This window comes from Lissotriton vulgaris, chromosome 5 (genome assembly GCF_964263255.1).
Source record: "Lissotriton vulgaris chromosome 5, aLisVul1.2, whole genome shotgun sequence".
NCBI classification, from domain to species: domain Eukaryota; kingdom Metazoa; phylum Chordata; class Amphibia; order Caudata; family Salamandridae; genus Lissotriton; species Lissotriton vulgaris.
This window is the reverse complement of record NC_141693.1, coordinates 402,024,213-402,047,732: the sequence shown is the minus strand read 5'-3', so window position 1 is coordinate 402,047,732 and position 23,520 is coordinate 402,024,213. Positions and strand designations below refer to the sequence as shown.

Below are 23,520 nucleotides of genomic sequence, written 5' to 3'. Positions count from 1 at the left end.
CCCATCTGCTTTTCCTTCCTTTGGTTATTGTACGCGGCCCACGTGAAATCAGATGCGTTAGGATGCTGGGTGTGGGGTATTACGGGGGTGGGAATTGCAATCAAAGGCAAAACATACTTGTGAAGGATTCGCTTTGAGGTAGAGGTAAATAAAGTTCTTCTTCCTCTCATTTTGGAAGGTCCTCATTACACATAATTTTGGCAAGGAGTTGGGTCCCCAGCATTAATACTTGTGCCATGCGCCACAAGTGGCTTTCTACTGTATGTTGCACGTCTGAAGAAACCCTCGCACTACACACCTTTGTAAGCACCATAACAGGCAGGGGTGGATTACTTAGTTACCTCTTCTGTGCAGGCGGTAGTAAGAAGCTGGTTAGGTAGAGCCATTAGAGCTGGGGGGATCACTGCAATATACACCATATTGCTTCGTCAACAGATTGGACCATCTGATGTAACTGTTGGGCCCTCTCTTTTGAGTCTCTGCATTGCCTTCAACACTAGCAGATCACTCCGCCTAAATCATCCATTTGTAGCTTATGTAATTCTTCTCCCCATTCAAGCTTTTCTCGGTCCTCATACAAATGACCATATATTAACTCTTCGCCCACCGCTACTACATGTCTCTTTCAATTTTGCACATTTACAAGCACTATATTTATCTGCTCGTACTGACCATGACCAACATGATCTGGTCCGGCATGTTGCAACCCTTTAAGAAACACAAGGAGCACACAAAAATTTGGTCAGAACGGTTAAAAATGTTGATAAATATTTAAATGCTAACAATTGGAAACTAATACAGTAAAAAACAATACCATACAGTAGTTTGGGATTACAAGTGTGAGAAAAGTTAGTTTTTTGAGTAGTCCCCATACTTCCACCAGTCTCTAACATCCTTCAAACAGCTACTCACAGCTGCATTTAGTGAGCTAATCCAAGCAAGCAATACATTCGGACATCCAGAAGATTACTCCCCACAAAATATTTCCAAATGTATTCTTACAAACATATGTTCTGGTCCTAAGGGACGATACATTCTGAACCATTCTGTAGATACGAGATCCTTGTTAATCCAAACTGGAGGCTTCCCTCACAGAGCCACTCATCAAGAAAAATAACTCCTCTAATCCCACCATCTTCTTTACCATATTCTAACTTGGATACTCTAAAGGATTACTCATGGAGGGGATGACTAATGCAGGCCATCTAGGTAGATCCCAGTGATCTCTTTGCGTCATCATTTGCCTCCTAAAACCCACAGGATTTAGAGTGTAGCTGGCCTTATTGCTGTATATAGTGCAGGAGGTGGATTCAAAATCTCTGGTAATCATCGCAAACTCACTTAGGCCCTGCAAAGTAAATTATATACTGCTCGTAGTTGCGAGGAGGCTGAACATTGCTTGTGCTGTCCCCCATTTGTGGAAGGAGGCTGTGGGGTCCAGAAAGGCGGAGTTATCGTCACTGGCGCAGCAGCGGGACTGCGAGTCCCAGGATCCAAAGCGGCTGCTGACAAGCCGCACCTGGAGACTCTTCCCGGCTGGCCGCGCCCCCCTGCCCTGAGCGCCTAAAACCGCGACTCGCGACCCCCGCTCCGCGGGAGCAGCTCGTAGTTGCGAGGAGGCTGAACATTGCTTGTGTTGTCCCCCATTTGTGGAAGGAGGCTGTGGGGTCCAGAAAGGCGGAGTCATCGTCACCGGCGCAGCAGCGGGACTGCGAGTCCCAGGATCCAAAGCGGCTGCTGACACGCTGCACCTGGAGACTCTTCCCAGCTGACCGCGCCCCCCTGCCCGGAGCACCAAAAACCGCGACTCGTGGCCCCTGCTCCGCGGGTTCCGCTCGTAGTTGCGAGGAGGCTGAACATTGCTTGTGTTGTCCCCCATTTGTGGAAATAGGCTGGGGGGTCCAGAAAGGCGGAGTTATCGTCACCGGCGCAGCAGCGGGACTGCAAGTCCCAGGATCCGAAGCGGCTGCTGACACGCCGCACCTGGAGACTCTTCCCGGCTGGCCGCACCCCCCTGCCCTGAGCGCCTAAAACTGCGACTCGCGGCCCCCGCTCCGCGGGAGCCGCTCGTAGTTGCGAAGAGGCTGAACATTGCTTGTGTTGTCCCCCATTTGTGGAAGGAGGCTGTGGGGTCCAGAAAGGCGGAGTTATCGTCACCGGCGCAGCAGCGGGACTGCAAGTCCCAGGATCCGAAGCGGCTGCTGACACGCCGCACCTGGAGACTCTTCCCGGCTGGCCACGCCCCCCAAGGCCAGCGGCTATAGAACTGCGCCCCTAGACGCGCATCGCGGGAAGCGCACGGGCGGTCGCCGGGCTAAGCCCGGGCAAAGGGCGGGCCGTTTGAGGCCGTTAGAGGACGGAAGAGACCGGACCGGGCGACCCCCCTAAGGCCCTTCTTCCCGTTCCCTCTTGTTGACTTGTCGACTGTCCAAAAAGTTGGATGATACACCATGGCCAGTAGGGAAACAAGAAGTAAGGCTGCGACTGCAGTCTCAGGTACTATGGACAAATTCCTCTCCAAATTTAACTTGACGGTCAGCAATGGCCCCTTGTCACCTGCAACACCAATAGAGGAGGGTGTAGAAAATAATGGTCTGTGTTCTTCTTCTAGTTCAGCAGCCAACACTAGCACTCCGCTAATGCTTGATGCCACCCACCTGTCTTTAATGGACAGCATTGATCAAACTAGAGTCCGTACTGCAACAGCTTAGGACACCATCATTCACGCAGAGGGATAGGGACACATCATGGGTCACCAGTGATGTGGAGCTCTCCCCTGTCGTGGAGCTGGCCCAGTCCGGGGCTCAGGGTAGGGATCCAAATTCATTGGAGCATGCGGGGTGTAGAGCGGACCCTGTACCGAAATTAAAAAGTAAAAGATCAAGAAAACCCAAAAATGCTAAAAGGGCCAAAACTGATCCCATATTGCCCGTGAGGGAAGACAGTTTAAGTGCTTCTGTGCCATTAGCTTCTGGTAATGATGACCTGGAAGTGCTGGCAACTTCACCCATCCCCTCTGTACCTGTGCCCCCTGAGCCATTTATCTTCGGCGGGGTTTCCCCCAATAATCTAGAACTTCTTATTACCTCGTTTACTGATATCCTTAAGAGCTTTCTAAATCCCCTTGCCCTCAAACTAGACTCAATTGAATCTAGACTAATAGCACTTGAAAGATCAAGTGCGGGTACTGAGGTTCAGTCTGGGAGGGGAGTCAGTACACGGGTAATACAGGGGCCCACTGCCGGAGCATCCCATTCTTCCCCGACCACATTGGCCATAGTTGCAACCACATCGACAGTTCTCCCTGGGGAAAACATCAACAATAGCGCTATACTGGTGCGCCAAACAGCACCTGTACCACCTCCCAGGTCAGTGCCACCGATACCCGCTCCCAGGAGGTCGAAGCAATTGGCTTCGGCCACCTTACCCAGTCAGGAGAGACCATCCAACGGGATGGATAACGGCTCCAAAAGGCAAGACGGCCCTAAATCCAGGCATAAGGCAGTTCATTTACCCCCAGAGGCGGTGGGTTACACTGTAATCTTGATGGGGGCACCTGAGCTTGCAAGCGGCGTAATGGAACCTTATGGTTCCTTACGCAACAAGGTAATCAGCTGGCTAAATATTCATAGACCCCTACCACCGCACTTAAAGGGAGAGGTTCTTATGGTCAGAAGGGTCCCATGGGTTGAGTACACCGCTAAGAAAAGAGTGGGGGGCTGTATTATTGTCAGCTTCAGGAACCCCCAGGTAGTCACATATATTTGTAACAGGCTTGGTAATACAGGTAATACTACTATTGAGTTGGTCCCTCTCTCACACTTCTATCCTAATGTCCCAACCCACACTGCGAGGAGGGACGAAGGCTGGACACGGGTGGGCTTTGCTGTGGATGGGACAAGATATAGGCCTAGGTATAACATCTTCCCCGCCCAAGTTAATTACGCACATCCCAACAGATACACTTGCCTTGATGAAGTGGATTGACTCTGTAGGGGTGGCCCCTCGCAATCCAACGGAAACTTTGAGAGTGAATCTGTGGGACAGGGGGCGGTAACTAGTGTGCTGGAGATTCGTAACAGTGACTTGGAACCCTTCCAAGGGAGTATTCTAAACGCCCCCCATCGTTAGGGGGGTTGCAGTCACTTCACCCCAGAGCCAATCCGAGAGTACCCCAACACCTCCAGCCCCGTGTGTTCCTAACACTACTTCTATTTTGCAGCCCACTCTGGAACTTCCTGTACATCGCCACGCATCTCGACCAGCGGACGATGTAGCGGAAATTCCATTGGGAACAACTGGAGGACAGGCACCAAAAACTTCTATTGAAGTTCTGAAGTTCTTGTCCTGGAACGTGGCGGGTATTGCAAATAAAATCCACACAGAGGATTGGGAGCTCCTAGTAGAAGGGAGCGATATCTGTCTCTTCCAGAAGACCTGGGCAAGGGATCCCCTGAGAAGAACGGGCTATGCAGTCTTTGAAATCCCGGCTAGGTGGAGTGGCAGGGGGAGGCCCTCGGGGGAGTTTGGCGGTTTGGGTGGCTACTCACATTGGGTGTTCTGCGGAGAGTATACCTACGTTCTCCCAGGACATCCAGTGTGTGCTCCTCAAATGGCCAAATGTTGTAAATCTGGCAATTATTAATGTATATTCCCGCCCTGTTAGTGTGGCCTTGGAATCACCTACTCTTGAAGACCTTTCGTCCTTCCTGGGCCAACTTCCAAGTGACTGTAAAATAGTGATGGGCGGTGACTTTAATTGTCACTTTGAACCTCTGGAAGGCTTAAAGGAGGGCGCCATCACCACTGAAGATGATTACTGGGGTGTTCCACCATGTCAATCCCCACACCCAAAATCCTGGTCCCCTCTTGCTGTTCAAATCATGTCCCTTACTTTAAACTATGCGATAAGGGCTTGTAACGGACGAACTCCCTCCGACAGCCCCTCATTGTGTACCTTTAATAGGAGGGACCATGAATCGAGACTGGACTATATTTTTGTTCACATTTCCCTATGGTCCAAGGTCCAGGATTTTAGGATAGTGGTGTCAGGATTTCCCCGGCCGCTGGTAGATCACTGACTGCTATGCGAGTCAGTAAGGGCTCGAAAACTACATTTCCCATGAGCCTTCGCGCGGCGCGCTAGAATGACGCTGTGCGACCGGAAAGGATATCATGGCGTTTCCCGAGGGAAGCGCTGCCGATTATTCAGCCTGGCGAGTAGTTTGACTGCTTGTGTTTCCTGTGTTCCAGACGGCGGTGGTTGTGTTGGGCTGCGGTAAGCTCAAGTCATCGCTATTTATGATCTGTGGATTACTTTGGTGGGGCTTAGGAAGCGCCCGCAACGAGAACGGAGTACCGGTGTCCTCTACACCGGTGTTGTGGATTACTTTGGTGGGGCTTAGGAAGCGCCCGTATCCAGCGTGGAGACCGTGGTTACAGGTTTTTCCTAAAGATCAAGCGGGGTGCTTGTGTTTCGAGAGCATTCCGGGGGAGCAGGGTGTTTGTCTAAATTGCTCCACATCTAACTAAGGGGAGCTTGATTCTCCAGTCACTGCAGGACACCTAGGCTTAGGTGCCACTGGTTCATTCTATGAACGTTAACTTCCTGTTTGCGCTTGCAGAGAAGAATCTGTAGAGATGCTGTGTATTGCTTTGCGCTTGGCTTATTTTCTGTTTATACTTTTGTACCAGGAACTTACTTGGTGAACAAGCATTCTAGGAGATGTATGAATCATCACGGGGTTAACTCTTGAAATTTCTGAGCTGACTCTGGTACTTTCTTATCATACATATCCTCGGAAGGGGAATCCTTACGAACATAGTAGGGAGTTACCAGAAAGGAGGGATATTTACTTATGTTTTGTGTCCTGGGCAGTCAGGTTATCTTCATCCCCAATTTGGGTAGGTTTTCCCTACCTCTTCTCGTTTCATCTGATTAAGGTTACGGAAAGGGAGGTACAGTGGTTTATTGATGCTTTCCTTTTGTTGTGTCTTATAGTAGGACAACCAGGGGATGTAGAAGAAGCCCTTCATATCATTCTTTCGTTTCTGCACACCTGTATGCTATTGCAGGTGAGGTAAAGCCTAGTGTATTGTTTAGTTTAGTTACCAGCTGAGGGTTATCATTTCACTCATCCTATGCTTTCTATGTCTGCAGGTTTTCGGTTCCAGTTGCCCAGCTGTTCCCCTCCGGACCTACCTTTTCCCCCGCTTGATCTCCTTAACATTCTGTGTCATTGATAGTCAGACTTGGGATGATCTAGAGGTGGGCCCCTTTATAGCATCGATCCAATCCTGAGGAGCAACCACGAAAGACCTGACAAGTGGCTAGAACAGACAGTGACCACAATGCACTGTTACTAGAAATGAAACACCCTGCCCCTGTAGGCGAGTCACCATCTTCCAACCCTTGTGGTGACCCTGGGAACTTGGTTCTCACCTCCAATAGACAAAGGGTTAAATGGGGGAAAATAATTAGTGCAGAAGATAACACAAGAAGAATCTATGAAGTAGCACTCCCCAACCTTGAAGAAATGGAGGATTTAAATAATCTGCCCAGGCAACCGGATTTTAACGAGCAACTAGGCCAAATTCATGACAACTTGGTGGGAGCACTAGGTGAGGTTTTCTACCCCGTGGTAGCCCCACGAAGCAAAAAGACCAGAACCTCATCCTGGTACAATTCCTCTTGCAATAAGGCTAAAACAGAGCTCATCGCTTCAATTAAAGCAGGCAAAGACAGGGGTAGGGTAGTCGAATTAAGGCGGGAGTACAAGGCGGCCCTGGCACTGGCAAGGTCAGAGTGGGACTGGAATCGTTGGCAGGAGCTCTCCCTAGCATTGGAATCCAGGGATCTTAAAAAATTTTGGTCCCTGGTTAATTTTGGTACAGGAGAACCTAAAGCTGCAGTAGAGCCAAACATCGCATCCTCTGCTTGGGAAGACCACTTTGGTAAACTATATCAAGAGACCGAACAACTCACAAATGATGAAAATGCCCCAGGCGATTTATCCACCTCTGCAGTTGGTTTGGAATTCACCCTTGGGGAGGTGGTGGGTGCAATGGAGAGATTAACAATGGGGAAGGCCCCGGGACTGGATAGATTGCCTGGTGATCTTTTCAGACACCATCCGGAGATCTGGGGCCCGTACTTTTTAATTCTTTTCAATGCCATCTTGGGAGGCATGAAGATCCCCTGTACTTGGCTGGGGGCAGAGATAGTGCCCATTTTCAAAAAGGGTTCCCCTCTGCTCCCAGCCAACTACAGGCCGATCAGCCTTATAGATGTTCCCCAAAAACTCTTCTCCCGTCTTCTCCTGGACCACCTCATGGATTGGATGGAGGCTAATGAAATTTTGAGCCCACTCCAGGCTGGCTTCAGGAAAAACACGTCCACCATGGACCAGATCTTCCGCCTCGTCCTCCTGTACTGGAAAACGGTGAGGATAGAGGGGGGGAGACTGTACATGGTGTTCGTGGACCTGAGGTCAGCCTTCGACATGGTCCCACGCAAGAAACTTTGGGAGGTCCTAAAGAAGCTAGGTGTTCCCACAGAAATACTGCATGCCATAATTAGGCTCCATGACAACAACTACGCGCAGGTTAGGTGCGAGAGGGATGGAGCGTTGTCATCAAGGTTTCCTGTTCTCAGAGGGGTGAGGCAGGGTTGCGTCTTGGCGTCAACCCTGTTTTGCCTCTTTGTTAACAGTGTCATATCCCACCTGGACAATGTTAGAGACAATGACACCCCCCTCTTGGCAGGCAGGAGGGTGCCAGCCATTATGTTTGCTGACGACACCCTCCTGCTTTCCAAATCTCCGATGGGGATACAAAGGATCTTAGATGGATTTGGTCTCTTCTGTATACAGCATGGTCTAGAGATCAATACCGAGAAGACCAAGTTCATGATCTTTAACCCATGCCCAAAGACCAGACCAAATCCCACCCTGAGCGAAGCCAGCTTGGAAAGGGTTACAACTTTTCAATACCTGGGGGTCACATTGCATGAGAATCTTTCCTGGGACCCCCAAATAGAAAAATCTCGGTTGAAGTTGTGCCAACTTTCAGGTGCCATCCTAAAGGCTGTGAACACTTCCACCTTTAAACCCATAAGCCCGGCATTAGAGCTTTACAAAACTCAAGCTAAAGCGGCTGCATCCTATGGCAGCGAGCTCTGGGGGTATAGAGCGGGGCGTGATCTGGCCAATGTGGAAAATCATTTTTTAAGACGCCTTTTGGCACTCCCTCGTGGCACACCTCTGCTCCCCCTAAGATTAGATGTGGGTTTACCCTCCATCGCTATAGAACTGGAGTCAAAGCCACTAAGATTCTGGCACAGGCTATGGAGCACCAGCGAGCTCGCTCATTACAGGCGTGATCTCACCCATGTAATGAGCTTGAATAAGCACAATAGAATCCCATGGCTGGCCTTTGTTAAAAGCGAATTGTACAGGTTGAAACTGCAGGAGCTATGGGAGGACCCAGAGCAGGGATGTCTAACCATTTCCCGCAAAAATCTGGTGCAAATCCACAAGGAATATAGTTTTGCTCTTCTCCTGTCCGCCTCTACCAATGGCACCCTGACTGACCGCTTTTTGGAATGTAAGAATTCCTATGAATTCGAAGGTTTTATGGACATTATATTCCCCATCCTAGCGAGAAAATTGTTTATACAGTGGAGGTTAGGCACTTTGCCCATAAAAACCTTCACCTGTAAATAGCTTATGGGGGAGGAGGGGGGGGGGATAGATCTTGTCCTGGATGTAACATACGTGATGAGGAGGAAATTCATCTTCTTTTCTTTTGTCCTGCCTACAATAGACCCAGGAAATACTGGCTGGTGCCCTTATGCAGGAACCTGGAACCTGGGATCTAGGTCTTACCGATTTGTATATAGAATTTTAAAAACAAGCACCTTGCCCCATATTGTATTTGCAGTGGCTAAATTAATTATGGCTATGTGGCAGATAAGAAAGAAACTACTACACGCCTAATGTTTCTCTTAATCAGAATTATCCCTTTTTACCCTGAAATTATTCCTCCTAAATCATGTAATTATACTAGCCAGCTAAAATAAGTCAAGCATGACCTGTGTTTCACAAATCCTCCTATCATCACACCACTATGTGCTCCCACCAAAGGCACATTAATGGCTAATACTCTGGTCACTCGGACACATCAAAATGCTTTCCAGATAGGCTCACAGTAAGAATAACACTATTCCAGTCAAGCACCCCCCCCCCCCAACTGTGTAGCGTGCTACCTGTCCAACATTGTTTCTTGGTGTCCCACACTGTAGTATAAAAAGCTACATATTAAAATACATCACTTTAATTTATTACAATGCCTTTATAGATCTCTAGGGCTTCCTCCCTGAAATGTAGTTTAGCAAAGACATTGTAGCTTACAATAACACAGGTGTTATCGCCCCAACCATGGATTTTTTTTATGTGGTTAGAGGTACATCTCCTTTAACTCCAAACATGCTTTGAGACATTTAGTCCTTCAGCACTTTAAGACAGGGGTTGATCGTCCTGATAGATTCCACTTCAAAATTGTTCTTTACATGTTGAATCTTTTCAATTCAGATCAATATGCCACAGGTTCCTTGCACAGAAGGGGGGGTCAACAAATTATATCAGATCTTTGCTAGTCGCAAGTTAATTACCTTACTAGATGCTTGACTTTTGACACATTTTCGTCAAGGAAAGAATAGCTCTAACAAAATAAAGGTAACCTCTTACCGCCTGGTTAAAAGTCCCACCACCTCAAAAAGAATGCTGGTGATTACCATTAACCTTACAGCTACCACCAACCCCAATGAAATCATTAATTCTTTTTATGACCACATCGACCAAATTTTGGACGCTCTGTAACCAGTACAGTGGAGAACCATTAATCTTAATGATACGATTTGTCACTGGTAATCTACTGCTCTAAAACAGGAAATAAAAAAAATAAGAAACTTGAAAAAGCCTGCAGTAAGTCTTCCAATGCAAAAGACAACAAAGCATATAAAAGAAACGGTCAATATAATTGCCTGGTGGTAAAAGCTAAACGTCAAAACTACTATCTGTAAATTCCTAATGCTAGCACAGCAAAGCAAAAAAGTATTTAAAATATTTAACAAGCCAAAAAAGTTCAACCTTTCGAAAAACAAAGTAATTTTATTATAATATGGCAGATAATATTTCAAACTTCATCAGAAATAAAATAAAAATGGTAAAAATCTGAGACGAACTAACCAAGAACCAAATGCGTACACAACCCTCTCCTCTGCCCGAGCTCAGATAAAGTTTGCTTAATTTGAACTTTTATCCTCTGCTAAATGCAAGAAGCTAATACATGAATCAGGCCCTTCCAGTGGTCCCGAATATCCCGTTCCAGGCCATTATTGGATGTAGGAGGCTAGTAGGTCACCCATCAGATATGGAGAAAGATCCTGAATTCTTCACTCAAGTGTGATATTGCTCCTGATTGTTCTAAACTGGTTATTGTACGCCCTACTGAAAAGACAAAAAAACACAAAAAAACATCCTAGACCTGTCGGTTCCTGCTAACCGAAGGTGTATCGTCTTACTACCAACATGCAGTTTCAACGCTTTGTTGAAAAGAAAAACATTTTAAGCCGAATGCAAGTAGGTTTTTCCTTTGTTTAACCAGATTCATGCACAGAGCTCGTAGTGATGTGAGCAAGAGATGATCTCCCAAAAATCATTTTAAACAAAGGCAGAAAGGGGCCTCCACAGTAGCTGTCAATACTACGGACCATCCCACACCTTTTCAGCATCTAGAAACCCTAGGGATCAAGGGCTCAATGCATAAATGGATCATTTATTTTCTAACATAGATTCCAATTAATTTCCTACAACAGTACTCCTCTGATCACAAACCTCTTTAATGACATATACCGCAGGGTTATATACTCTTTAATCTTTACTTATGTCAATTAGACACATTCTTTAAAAAACTGTATGTACGTACATAATTCTATGCAGATGACAACCCATTTATTTCTCATCTTTCCACTAACATAACCGCCCTGACCAAGAAGTTGTACTTGGTGTTAAACACTATCTTAGATCGTATATCAGAAAGCTTTCTGAAGATGAATCCATCAAAAATAGAAATTCGCCCAGTCTTTAACAGAATCTCTAAACTGAATGACTGTCGGCTACTATTATGGATGGCTGTCCTACGCCTCCCTCACCAGTTTGAAATTTAGGGATAGTTATGGACTCTTTGCTTAGCATGTAAAATGAAATAACGTCAGAATCTAAATCTTGCTTGCTTCATTTGAGAATTCTCTGGAGAAGCCTACCTTTTTAACAGTTCCTTCACATAGTGGCAGTCACCAATGCATACATTCAGTCCAAATTTAATTAGGGCAATGCTGTTTTCTTTAGCCTTTCCAATATATCCGGTGAATGCCTACAACACATTCAGAATGCTATTTTCAGGCGAGCACTTAACCTAAAAAATCATCATCAAGTGTTTGCTTACCAACTGCAGTTGCACTGGCTCCCCATTGCCAAGAATGGTCCATTTTAAAACGGATTGCAATCATCAAATTTACTATGGCCCTGACCTTCCTTACCGTACCCATAAACTGAAGAATATCACCTTAGCAGATCCTTAAGATCAAAACACACCATGCAGTTTTTGGCTCCCAAATATAGACTGGAGAAATGGTGCGGCAGACCTTTTCTATTTCTGGCCCTAAATTCTGAACCCCACTCCCACTCACGCTAGAAATTGAGCAGAATCGGCAAAAATGTAAGAACAATTAAATAACTGGCTAGTTACACAATAAAGCGTAACTCCTTTTCTCACTGGTGTAATATTATTAGCAAAACCAGATTGAGACGAGTGATAGTTTTGCGCTGAACAAATGCCAGCATACTTACAATACCTATCAAAAAGCTTTTGATTCTAGAGTAGCATGGATATATATATCAAAAATGCTTAATTATTCTCATGCATAAGTTTATTTTAGGGTTTCCCACATATTTTTTGAACTGGCAATAGTGTGTTTTCAAAGTCTTTCGAGGTTGGATCCTAAATGGAGAAACTCCAATGTGTACTGAAGTTCAGAATATTGCACTGGCAATATTGTTCTAAACAGAAATGAATGAACTGTGCATTGCTCAAAGCCTGGTTTGGCAGCAGTGAACCTTATTGCTCAGCCCTATTATGAAGACTATATTTTATAGTGACTCTGTTGATCAATGTCTACCCTCCGTAAGGCATTGAGGACTCACTGAATCATAATCTCATATCACTTTCAGGCATATAATATCAGCATGGTGGGTCCAGAGGCATGCTTCATTTAGTCTTGGGACCATGAAGTTCCTTTTGTCCCACTGAAAATCAGAATCTTCCAACGCGGTCTGCCCCATTATTGCTTTAAACAGAGCAATTCAATAAATGCTATCAAGCAAAATTGGGATTTTGCCTAATGGCACACTCTCCAGAGGAAAACGGATAGGAACCTAAAGTTAGTGTGCATCACACTTCATATCTTTGATTTCTTAATGAACATCAGAAACTCTCAGCCCTAATCCGAAGACTACATTTTATAGTGACTCTGTTGATCAAGGTTTGGGAAATGTCTACACTCCTTAAGACAGTGAAGAGCTGCTGAAACATAAAATCACTCCACTTCCAGGCCTTAATATCAACACAGTGGTTTTAAAGGCACGTCTCATTGAGTCTTGTGACTATGCAGTTGTTCTTGTCGCACTGAACATAAGACCAATCCAAATCTGTCTGGCCCACTATTGCTTTAAAAATGCAGTTCAATTAAAAATGTCAAGCAAATTTATGATTTCTCCCTTTCCCTCTCTATCACATATAATTTTCCCAATTTATTAAAGTTTTTTGCGCTTCTATAACAAGGAATTTCTGATGTTCCTAAAGAAATCAAAGATCTGAAGAGTGATGCACGCTAACTTTAGGTTCTTAGCTGTTTTCCTCTGAGACTCTGCCATTATCAGCCAAAAGCCAAAATATATGTATGGGCAAACACCCTGCGTATCAGTCCCACATTATATACCTAAGCAATGTCCATAGAGCTAAATTAAGGCAGGATGGGAAGCACTTATATTGATAGCGGTTACCATGTGTGGAAATAGGCAAAAGATACCTATGCATTGTCAGTGCATACAAACACTCGTATGGTTGAGCTGGTGTTGAAGGATCTAAAACTGCTAACACACAAGTTACTACTTGTGTAACTATATATCTGTAGGAGACATTAGTTAGTGGTAGATTCCTTACCTTAGAATATCCCCAGGAGACATACTGGATCCGGAAAGTGTTGCTAGCAGTAACGCAGTAACCCTGCATGTCAGTAGGTGGCGTCTTGCGGCTCCGCGTCCGTCACTGGTGTCGTATGCACCCAGATGACATCACAGAGACTACTTAGGCGCCACCTATGCGCGCTGACGTCAGCTCTGTGCACGACTTTCTGCGCCAGGAACGCAGAGCAATGCAAGAATCCGACTACTGGTGCCATGAAATTAAGGCCCTGAAAGGGATGTCCTTAACCCTAGTAATCAGTTTGCAAAACGGGGAGGATGGGTGGGGCGTTAAAGAATCCATCACTAACAAATGTCTCTTACGGATATATCGTTACACAAATAGTAACTTGTGCATCTGAATGAGCCACGTTAGTGATAGATTCCTTACCGTAGAATAGATACCCCAGCAATACCAACCCCGGTGGGGGGTCTGCGAATAAGATTACACCAGAAAGTCATGGAGAACAGAACGGCCAAAGAAGCAGTCTCGCCGGACTTGACTGTCAAGGCCGTAATGCTTGGTAAACGTGTGCAGCGAGGCCCACGTAGCTGCCTGAAATGTCCTGCGAGGGAACGCCGCGTCCCAAGGCAGTAATGGCTGCCGTTGCCCTGGTGGAATGGGCATGCAGCACCACAGGAGGCTCCTTCTTAGCCAACGAGTAACAGGCCTTGATGCAGAGAACGACCCACTGAGAGATGGTCCGTTTGCGCACAGCCCGACATTTCTTGGCGCCCACGTAGCCAACTAAGAGCTGGTCATCCACCCGGAACCGTTGTGTGCGTTTCAGATAGAACGAGAGCGCACATTTTGGGTCCAGACGGTGGAGCCTCTCTTCCTCTCTCGAAGGATGCGGAAAGAAGGTGGGCAAAGTGATGGTCTGCCCGATGTGGAAGGGCGCGACAACCTTTGGCAGGAAAGAAGGACCGGTCCTTAAAACCACCTTGTCCGGATGAACAGAAAGGAAAGGAGGTTTGGATGTAAGAGCCTGGAGCTCACTCAATCTTCTGGCAGAGGTGATCGCTACCAGGAAACCTGTCTTGAGAGTAAGAAGACAGAAAGGACTTGTAATGTAATGTAATGTAATGTAAGGGGTTATTTATACCGCGCAACTATCGCTCCAAGGAGCATCTTGGCGCCCACTTGTATGGCTGATCAGATAGAATTCTTACACTAGGGATCTGGCAGTAGTGTCTGGTAGGGTAAAGATCCAGGTTTTTAATTGTTTCCTGAATTCAGTTTCTCTATCTAGAGCTCTTATGTAAGGTGGGAGGGTGTTCCAGGCTTTTGCACCTAACACCGCAAGGGACTTGCCTCCGCGGGTCTTAAGCCTGAATGATTGAGCAGCCAGAAGATTGGCATTGGTCGAGCGGAGCATTCGGGTTGGATGATATCTGGTGAATTTTTTCCGCAGATACAGAGGTCCTCGTTTATGAAATGCTCTGAAGGTGATGAGCAATATTTTAAATGAAGGGGATCGAAGGGAGCACACATCAGAAATGTCAGGACAAGGTTTAAGTCACATTGAGCATGATGAACGGCACAGGAGGGTACGTGTGCGTAATGCCTTTCAGAAAACGGTTAACAACGGGGGACTTAAAAAGAGAAGGCTGATCTGGAAGCCGTAGAAAGGCGGAGATGGCCGAAAGAGAATCTTCGATAGTGCCCAGAGCAGAGCCCTGCTGGGCCAAAGAAAGAAGGAGCAGAAGGATCTCGGAAAGAGGGGCAGAAAGGGGATCCACAGCCTTTGCTGTGCACCATGCCACAAAAGTTGTTCCATCTGAAGGCGTATACCGTTTTCGTGGAGGGATGCCTGGCTGCCAGAATGACATCACAGACTTCGGGAGGAAGATCGAAAGCTGTCAACTGTCGCTGCTCAATCTCCCCGCATGGAGGTGGAGGCTGGACAGGTTCGGGTGGAGGACCGTCCCCTGCTGTTGCGACAGAAGATCCTCACGAAGAGGCAGTCGGATCGGGGGATCGATCGCCATGTTGAGTAGCTCTGGATACCAGTATCTTCGTGCCCAATCTGGAGCCACAAGAATGACTTGGGCCCTGTTGCGCCGAATCTTCTTCAGCACTTTGGGCAGAAGTGGTATGGCCGGAAAGGCATACAACAGACTGCAACTCCACTTGCGACAAAAAGCGTCGCCGAGCAAGTGCCGCCGTGGAAATTCCAACGCGCAGAATTGATGACATTGCGCGTTCTCTTCGGTAGCGAATAGATCTAACCAAGGCTCTCTCCACTGCTGAAAGAGACCTTGCGCCACGTCAGAGTTTAGATGCCATTTGTGATCCATCATGCACCGGCGGCTGAGTTTGTTAAACTCTGGCGTTCAGAGAGCCTGACAGGTGTTGAACCACCAAGGTAATGCCTTGATGTTCCAGCCATGTCTAGAGGCACAGAGCATCCTGACATAGGGTCCATGACCCAATCTCACCTTGTTTGTTGCAATACCACATGGCGGTGGTGTTGTCCATGAACACCGGCACTACACTTCTCCGGGCAGAGGGAAGGAATGCTTTCAGTTTAAGTCGGATCTCCTGAAGCTCCAAAAGGTTGATACGGAGCCGGGACTCTGCCAGAGACCAGAGGCCTCTGATCACCACCTCTCCCAAGTGGCCTCCCCATCCGCAGGAGGGACACATCCGTCACCACTGTGTGCTCCGGTTGGGGAAGGGAGAGGGATCTGCCATTGACTCAATCGCGATTCGTGAGCCACCACTGCAAGTGTCGTGCAGTGCCCTTCAAGATCTGGATGTGAGCTGACAGGTTGCCCTGATACTGTGCCCACTGGAACTTCAGAGCCCGCATATGCCATCTGCACTAGCAGGATGCAGGAGGCCATCAGGCCCAGGAGCCTGAGGGTCATCCTGCCTGAACCCTGGGATAAAGGCTGAAAGATAGGAATCATAGCCTGAATATCCCGGACTCGCTGCTCGGGAGGATAAACCCGAAACTGCATCGAATCCAGAACTGCTCTGATGAAGGGGAGCTTCTGAGAGGGACTCAGGTGTGACTTCGGCACATTGATGGAGAACCCCAGCAAGTGCAGGAGGTCGGCCATAGTCTGAAGGTGGGTGACGACTGCCTGGGGCGAGCCCGCCTTAAACAACCAGTCGTCGAGGTAGGGGAAGACTGAAACCCCTGACCTGCACAAGAGAGCTGCAACCCCCGCCATCACTTTCGTGAACACCCGAGGGGCACTGGTAAGGCTGAAGAGGAGCACGGCAAACTGAAAATGCTCCTGGCCTACCATGAACCGCAGGTAACGCCGGTGGGCCGGCAGGACGGGGATGTGAAAATATGCGTCCTGCAAGTCCAACGCTACCATCGTGTCTCCAGGGTCGAGGGCAACCAAGACCTGAGTCAACATCTTGAACTTCTCCTTCCGGAGGAAGCAATTGACATCCTCGAGGTCCAAGATGGGGCGCAAGCCCCCTTTGTCCTTCTTGGGAACCAGAAAGTAGTGGGAATAACAATCACATCCTACTTCTGGCCCAGGAACTTGCTGGATGGCCACCTTGGCCAAGAGGGCCACAACTTCCTGCTGGGGAAGCGCAAAGTGATTCCCCAACATGTGGTGGAATCGAGGTGGCAGACTCGAAGGGGAGGGAGTAATTCCTCCTGATGAGTTGCAGCACCCACTTGTCGTAAGTGACAGAACACCAATGGAGAAGGTGATGACGAATCCTGCCACCCACCGGCGTGGGTGGGGACTTCAAGCTCAGACTAGGAAGGTTTTGAGGTTGAAGTCGCGGGGGTAGAGATGGACTGACCCTCACGCCGGCCCCCGGAGCCACCCCGGCGGCCTCCACACCCACGCTGAGTTTGGTTCTGCGCAGGCTTTTGGATGAACAAATGGGCAGGGGCGCCTACACGATGGCCATGAAAGGAATGAAAAGTAGACATGGCCGGGCGTGTGGTCGAAAGGCCCAAGGACTTGGATGTAGTCCGAGAGTCCTTAAAACGCTCCAAAGCAAAGTCTGCCTTATCACCAAACAGGCGAGTGCCATCAAAAGGCATGTCCATGAGCGAGCCCTGGACGTCCAGGGAGAACCCGGTGGACCGCAACCAGGCGTGGCGACACAGCGCCAAGGTCCTGGAAATAGCCCTACCGAGGGAGTCCGTGGTGTCCAAGCCACAACGAATGGCGAACCTAGCTGCGTCCTTACTCTCACCCACAGCCTGAGACAACACAGTCTGGAACTCTTCTGGACACTTAAGCAAAACCTCAGCTACAGAATCCCACACCGCGTGGGAATAGCGGCCCAGTAGGCATGCAGTGTTCACTGACCGCAGACCTAAGCTGGCCGAAGAGAACAGCCGCTTGCCAAACTGCTCCAATTTTTTTAGAGTCCTTATCCGGTGGAGCGGTGGGTAAGGCACTCTGAGATGTAGAAGCTTTAATGACCAGACTTTCAGTTGTATGATGAGTGGTCAGAAAGGCAGGGTCACCCGGCGCCGGGGACGACGCCTGGCAACTTTCTTATCCACAGGGCACCCTGTGGCGGGCCGTGGCCAAGTGCCAAACAAGACTTCAGTGAGGGCACCATTAAAGGACAGCAGCGACTCCGATGAGGTGAACGCCGGCTGGAGCACCTCAGTGAGGAGATTAGTCTTCAGAGTCACCGTGGGGAGATCGAGGTGAAGGACCTTAGCATCCAGACAGACCGTATATGATGCACCTTCCTCCATAGTGGACGGGAGAGAGGCAAACCCCGGATCAGAGGTGACGTCAAGGCCGCCCGCCTCCTCCAAGTCGTCCACCCAGTCTGGCTCAGAATCACACTGATGAGCAAGCGGGTCCTCAGACCCTTCCCAGTCATCCTCCTCTGCCGGCGTCGTAGGTACAGGTCTCGGAGGCGGAGGTGGGACCTGGGAAGGAAGAAACGGCGCCGGGAACGGTGCCAGCTGGGACCGAGTAGGCGCCGGGTCCCAATTCGGATCCTAGGCGGGGACAAACCGTCCGGAACCGAGGCAGAGGCAGAGCCGAGGGCGGTGCCTGGGCTAGCCGGCAGCATGGGACATCTTGGCGCCAAGGCCGGAGCCAAAGGCACAGGATCCTGCGGCACTGGGGCAGTTGCCGTGGCTGGATCCACTGGAGGAGTCGACGGACCATCAGGATCCTGACACGAGACCGCGGGTCCGAAGGCGCACCGGCGGGAGCCTGAGGCCTGAACAGGTGGGTCCATGGCAGCAAGGAATTCTTGAATTTGCGCGGGAGTCGCCAACAGACCCAGGTAAGGCGGGTAGGCCGCAGGACTCCCAGGCTCTAAAGGAGCCGCAGTGGCAGAGCCCCTGTCCCCCTCGTCCACATCCGAGGTCCGACAGGGGGGAGAGGGGGGGGGGGGGGGTAGTCTGAAAACGAAAATGCTTTTTCGACTTTTCCTTGTGTCGTCTCTTACCCGAATCCGAGGATGAAGACTTGGATCCCGAGGAGCGGTGATAACGACTCCATGAGCGGTCACGGGAACGACCCCTGGACCTCGAACGGCGTGAGGACAAGTGCCAAACTTCAAGCAACTTCCGGCGCCGCTCCCTCAAGGCCTTCGGGCCACAGCCCTACAGTCCAGACAGGACCGGGAGTCATGTACCTCTCCAGGCAGTAGAGTCAGTCGTCATGAGGGTCCGCCACCAACATATTGCGACGGCAGGTCCTGCACGACTTCCCTACTGTACCAGAGAAAACCAACACGAGACAAAAAGTCTCAAAAAGATAGTAAAAAAATGACTGAAATACGTGCTCTAACCATATCTGCGCTTACTGGCGTGGAAAAAGAAAGAACGGACGTCAGCGCACATAGGTGGCACCTAAGTAGTCTGTGACGTCATCTCGGCACATACGACGCCAGCGACGGACGCGGAGCCGCACAACGCAACCTAATGACGTGCAGGGGTACTTAGCAAAACTTTCCGGATTCAGTCTAACGCCTGGTGATATTCTAAGGTAAGGAATCTATCACTAATGTTTCAGATAGAAGACTTCCTTATTGCAAAAGCAGCCAGGTTTTTATAATTTTAGGGAAAGCCGAGTAGAAGAGACTAGAACACTGTATCCTTGCGGTCACAAACTTCTAGAAAGTAGCGTGGGGAGTCTGCGTGCTCCAGACCTGGCAGTCGGTATGCTGTGGTTGAGATGTATGGAATAAACCTGATGCTTCTCTTCACCCGGTGGTCTACTTATTGCGTAATCCTTTTATCTTGCATTGGACAAGCATTCTCTGGAATGTGATTAATTTAGCACATCTAACAGTGCACAATGGCGAGGGCTCACTCTTTGACAGGACACTCACAGCCAGGTCCCATTGCTTTTTCTCATGCATCAAAACCTCAGAGTCCAGTTTTTAACGTAGAACTAGAGCATTAACCTTTTTTATAGAGACAGATTTACTAGTCAAATCTTTTGCAAGGGTGCTTCCAAAGTAGCTGCTGATTCCCATGCTTCAGAGTGCTGCTGGAGGGACAGCAGAGATCCAAGTGGTCGGTGGATTTTTGAACACTAAATGAAAGTGACCCCAGCCTCCCGCTTTTTAAGGTCTCCAGCTCTATGTATGAATGGTTGGCATGGTGGTGACTTCGGGAGTGGTACTGAAAGGCTATGATGGAGCAAGGTTTCACATATACAGAAACTTGCTTGTATTTAACCCTCTCTAAATAACTTGTAATATATTATCCAACATGTTTTGTTTACTAACATTTGCATTTCACAACATTTTTAGTATCTAGGGGAAGCTTGACAATGTGCTTTTACTAACAGCAACTCTAATGCATTAAAATGGCCGCAGGAAACCTTCTGCTCATGCGTCTGTCACATCTACGTGGCATGACGTACCTCGCTGCTTGGTGCGAAATCTTTGCTTCTGCGCACTAGTGCCACAAATGGCTGCTTTAAATCTCACATGCTAATGCTTATGCTGCAGCTTGTACTAAGCTTGTTCGTTCTGCTTAATTATTAACGCACAAGTTAAAATAAAGTAATGGGAATAGAGTTATGATAAGTGGTTTACAGTGCATTAATTTATTTCAGTATTCTAATATGTTTCTTTTTGACTTTGCTACTAGCTCGTACTTTGGGTCTGACCACTGACACATCTTCCATCTTGGACAATTCTGCACACGCGCTCTCTGACTCTGAAATTGCTGAAGCATTGGCATTGAATTTCTGCCAACACCCTTCTTACCCACGATGTTCCTGGGAACCTGCTCTAATGACCTCTTAAGAGGAAGCAAAAAGACTCAAATAAATACAATGTATATGATTTGTATGCCAATATTGTTGGGTGGAATAAAGTCATGGGAAAGTAAATTGTGGGTGGGGATTCAATCAATATGATTCAATTGAAATTACATCATCTTAGTATGGTGTGATGACCTCTCCTCGTCTTTCCAACCAATTACTGAAGGGGAACACATAGATTTGCAACATTTAGGGGTGGTACATTGCCCTTGAAATTGTATAACTGAGGTAGGTTTAGATAGAGAAATTGTCCGACTTGTCCAAATAGCTGACCTGTCCCTGACCCAACGCACTCAATAGACTATCGAAAGCAGAGGTGGTGGCGGAGCACCCTGTCAGAAGAATCGATTACCCAATCTGGGTACTAATTGGCTTTCCTATAGAGAGGGGTGTTATGTTATGTTATATTGAGCTTATAAAGCGCGCAGCTACTCAAAGTGTCCCGGTGCTAGCTCCTGAGAGGAAGGAATGTTCGATTATCAGATTAAAACAGCAAAGTCTTGAGTTTCTTTTTAAAAATCAATGGGTCTTGGGTGGTCCTCAGGGCTAAGGGCAGCAAATTCCAGGCCAAACCGACCAGGCGCACAAAGGAGTTGCCACCAAGTCGCTGGCGCTTGAACTTCGAAATCTGCATCAGCCATTGGGCGGAAGACCGAAGCACTCGCCCAGGCACATAAAAGTCAAATCTCCTTTGTAGGTATAATGGGCCGGTGTCAAACAGGGCCCGGTGAGCAATAGTCAGCATTTTGAATTTCAGGCGTGACTCAACTGGCAGTCAATGCAGGGCATGCAAGTGTGTCTGTACACTATCTCTGGGAGAAAGCCCCATAAGGAGTCTGACCGCCTAGTTCTGCACGACCTGCAATTTTTTGACCAGGGACCCCGAACAGCCCACCAAGAGGGCATTGGCGTAGTCCAAACGGGACAAAATCAACGCACGGACCACAGTTTCTCTGGAGGTACTTGGCAAAAGGGGGAGAAACTTCCTCAGGCTCTTGAGTATGCCAAAACAAGTGGCGGCCAATTTCTTCACATGCGTAACAAAGTGCAGGTTTTGGTCGAACTAGATGCCTAGATTTTTTACTGCGCCAGTTCTATCCGAGGGCAGAGGAAAACCCGGGGGCCAAAGCCTCTCTCTGAAATCTGAAGGAAAGGAGCCAAACAACAACACCTCCGACTTCCCTTCATTACATTTCAACTGAGCGTTGGATAGCCAGTGAAAAACAGAGGATAGGCAGTTTTGGGCCAACACGACAGAGTCAACCTCCTTGGGCCAGGTGAACAGCAGCTGGATATCATCTGCGTAAGCCATCACCTTAGCCCCCAGTGATTCCGCAAGATACACGAGCGGAGTCACATAGATGTTAAAAAGGAGGGGGCTAAGTGATGAACCCTGTGGCACCCCCGTTGACACCGGCAGAGGCGCAGAGGCACTCGGAGGAGGGAGGGTGGGGGTGGGGGTGGGGGGGGGGGGGGAGCCAAACTTGCTGCTGCCGGCCCTCAAGGAAGGAGCTAATCCAATGCCAAGCCTTGCCAACAATGCCAATAGCAGAGAGGCGATTGAGGAGCATGGCATGAGGGACCGTGTCTATGCCGCCGAGAGATCCAGCATAACCAACACTGCCCTCCCGCCGGCATCCAGACACTCCCGAATTGCCTTTGCAACCTCCAGCAAGGCAGACTCCGTGCTGTGAGCAGCACGGAAGCCCGACTGGGCCGAATGAAGCCCTTTAGACTCCTCAATGAACTTGGTGAGTTGGAAGGTGAAGGCCTTCTCACAAACTTTCGCCAAACTTGGAAGTAGCAAAATAGGGCGATAGTTCTCAGGCACTAAGGGGTCCAAGGACGGCTTCTTAAGCAGCGGAAGGATCAGGGCATGTTTCCAGACAGTAGGCACAGAGGCAGTACAGAGTGACTTACTAATCAAGAAGTTCACCTCTGAATTATCGGTGTCAGCCAGGTCGGACAGAAGCCTAGCAGCACAGGGATCATTGGGGGAGCCGGACGTGAGAGCTTTCAAGATTTTAAGGGAGCTGGCCGAATCCACTAGCCCAAAGTCCGAGATGTGATGCTGGCATTGCATTTAGCTGAGGTCACCTGTCTTGATCTGCACCTGTCCTGTCCTGTGGGAACCATGGCCAAGATTGGTCATTGCACCATTCTAGGTAAATATAATCTATGTGGTATGTCCTTGTACTATTTCCCTTTCTCACCCTTCCCAGGTACCAATGTCTAAAAGTGTTACTGTGATTTCTTACAAACTTTATGTCCTACTAGTTATATTCTTACTTGTAAATTTTATGGTCAATAGATTGTGGCCCTTTTTCATTTGACTCAGAAAACCTATCGTAGATAAAGGTTTTAAAACTTTCCCTGAGTCTGTGGTTATTATAAGAAAGTTAATGTATTTAAATATTGCCTGTTTATTCTAACTCCCTCTGATTCACAGGACTTATAGTAAGGTGACGAGGATTGGTAAGTCATGATTTACAGGTATAAGCCCTAAAATCGACCTCTGGGCAAACTGATAGGGTGACAAAATTAGTAATTGGTTAGGCAGGACTACTAATTCAAAGTGTGAATGTTATATGGGCCCAAGGTGAGTATGGAAAATTGAGCTAGTTGGTCCCTGCGCGCTCTATCAGCTATATAGTGAATGGGACCATATATAAGAGAGGGTCAGATGTACAAAGCACCGAAAAATCCTTTTTCACATGTACAAGATGTGATTCGGGAACTTATTATCAAATCGGTATGTGCATTTGAGCTTCTATATTTAGAAGGGGTGTTCCTTCAAAATACGGAATCAGTATGTATTACTGTTACCAAAATCGGGTTGCAAAACAGTAATACTTTACCACCATTTTAAATGTGGTGATAACCCATTGGCAAATGGAAAGGGCCCCCCTTTGGACCCACTCCCTTTGAGAATGTTGAAGAAATATTTTTAACAGATAGTTCTGGCATCTTCTACAGT

The 23,520-nt window shown here is 48.1% G+C and overlaps 1 protein-coding gene across 1 annotated transcript in view; it reads right to left on the bottom strand.

The window, feature by feature from the left end:
• Positions 1-23,520, bottom strand: part of LOC147710962 (WD repeat-containing protein WRAP73-like) — a 198,242-nt gene that overhangs the window by 72,130 nt on the left and 102,592 nt on the right. The window lies entirely within an intron of this gene.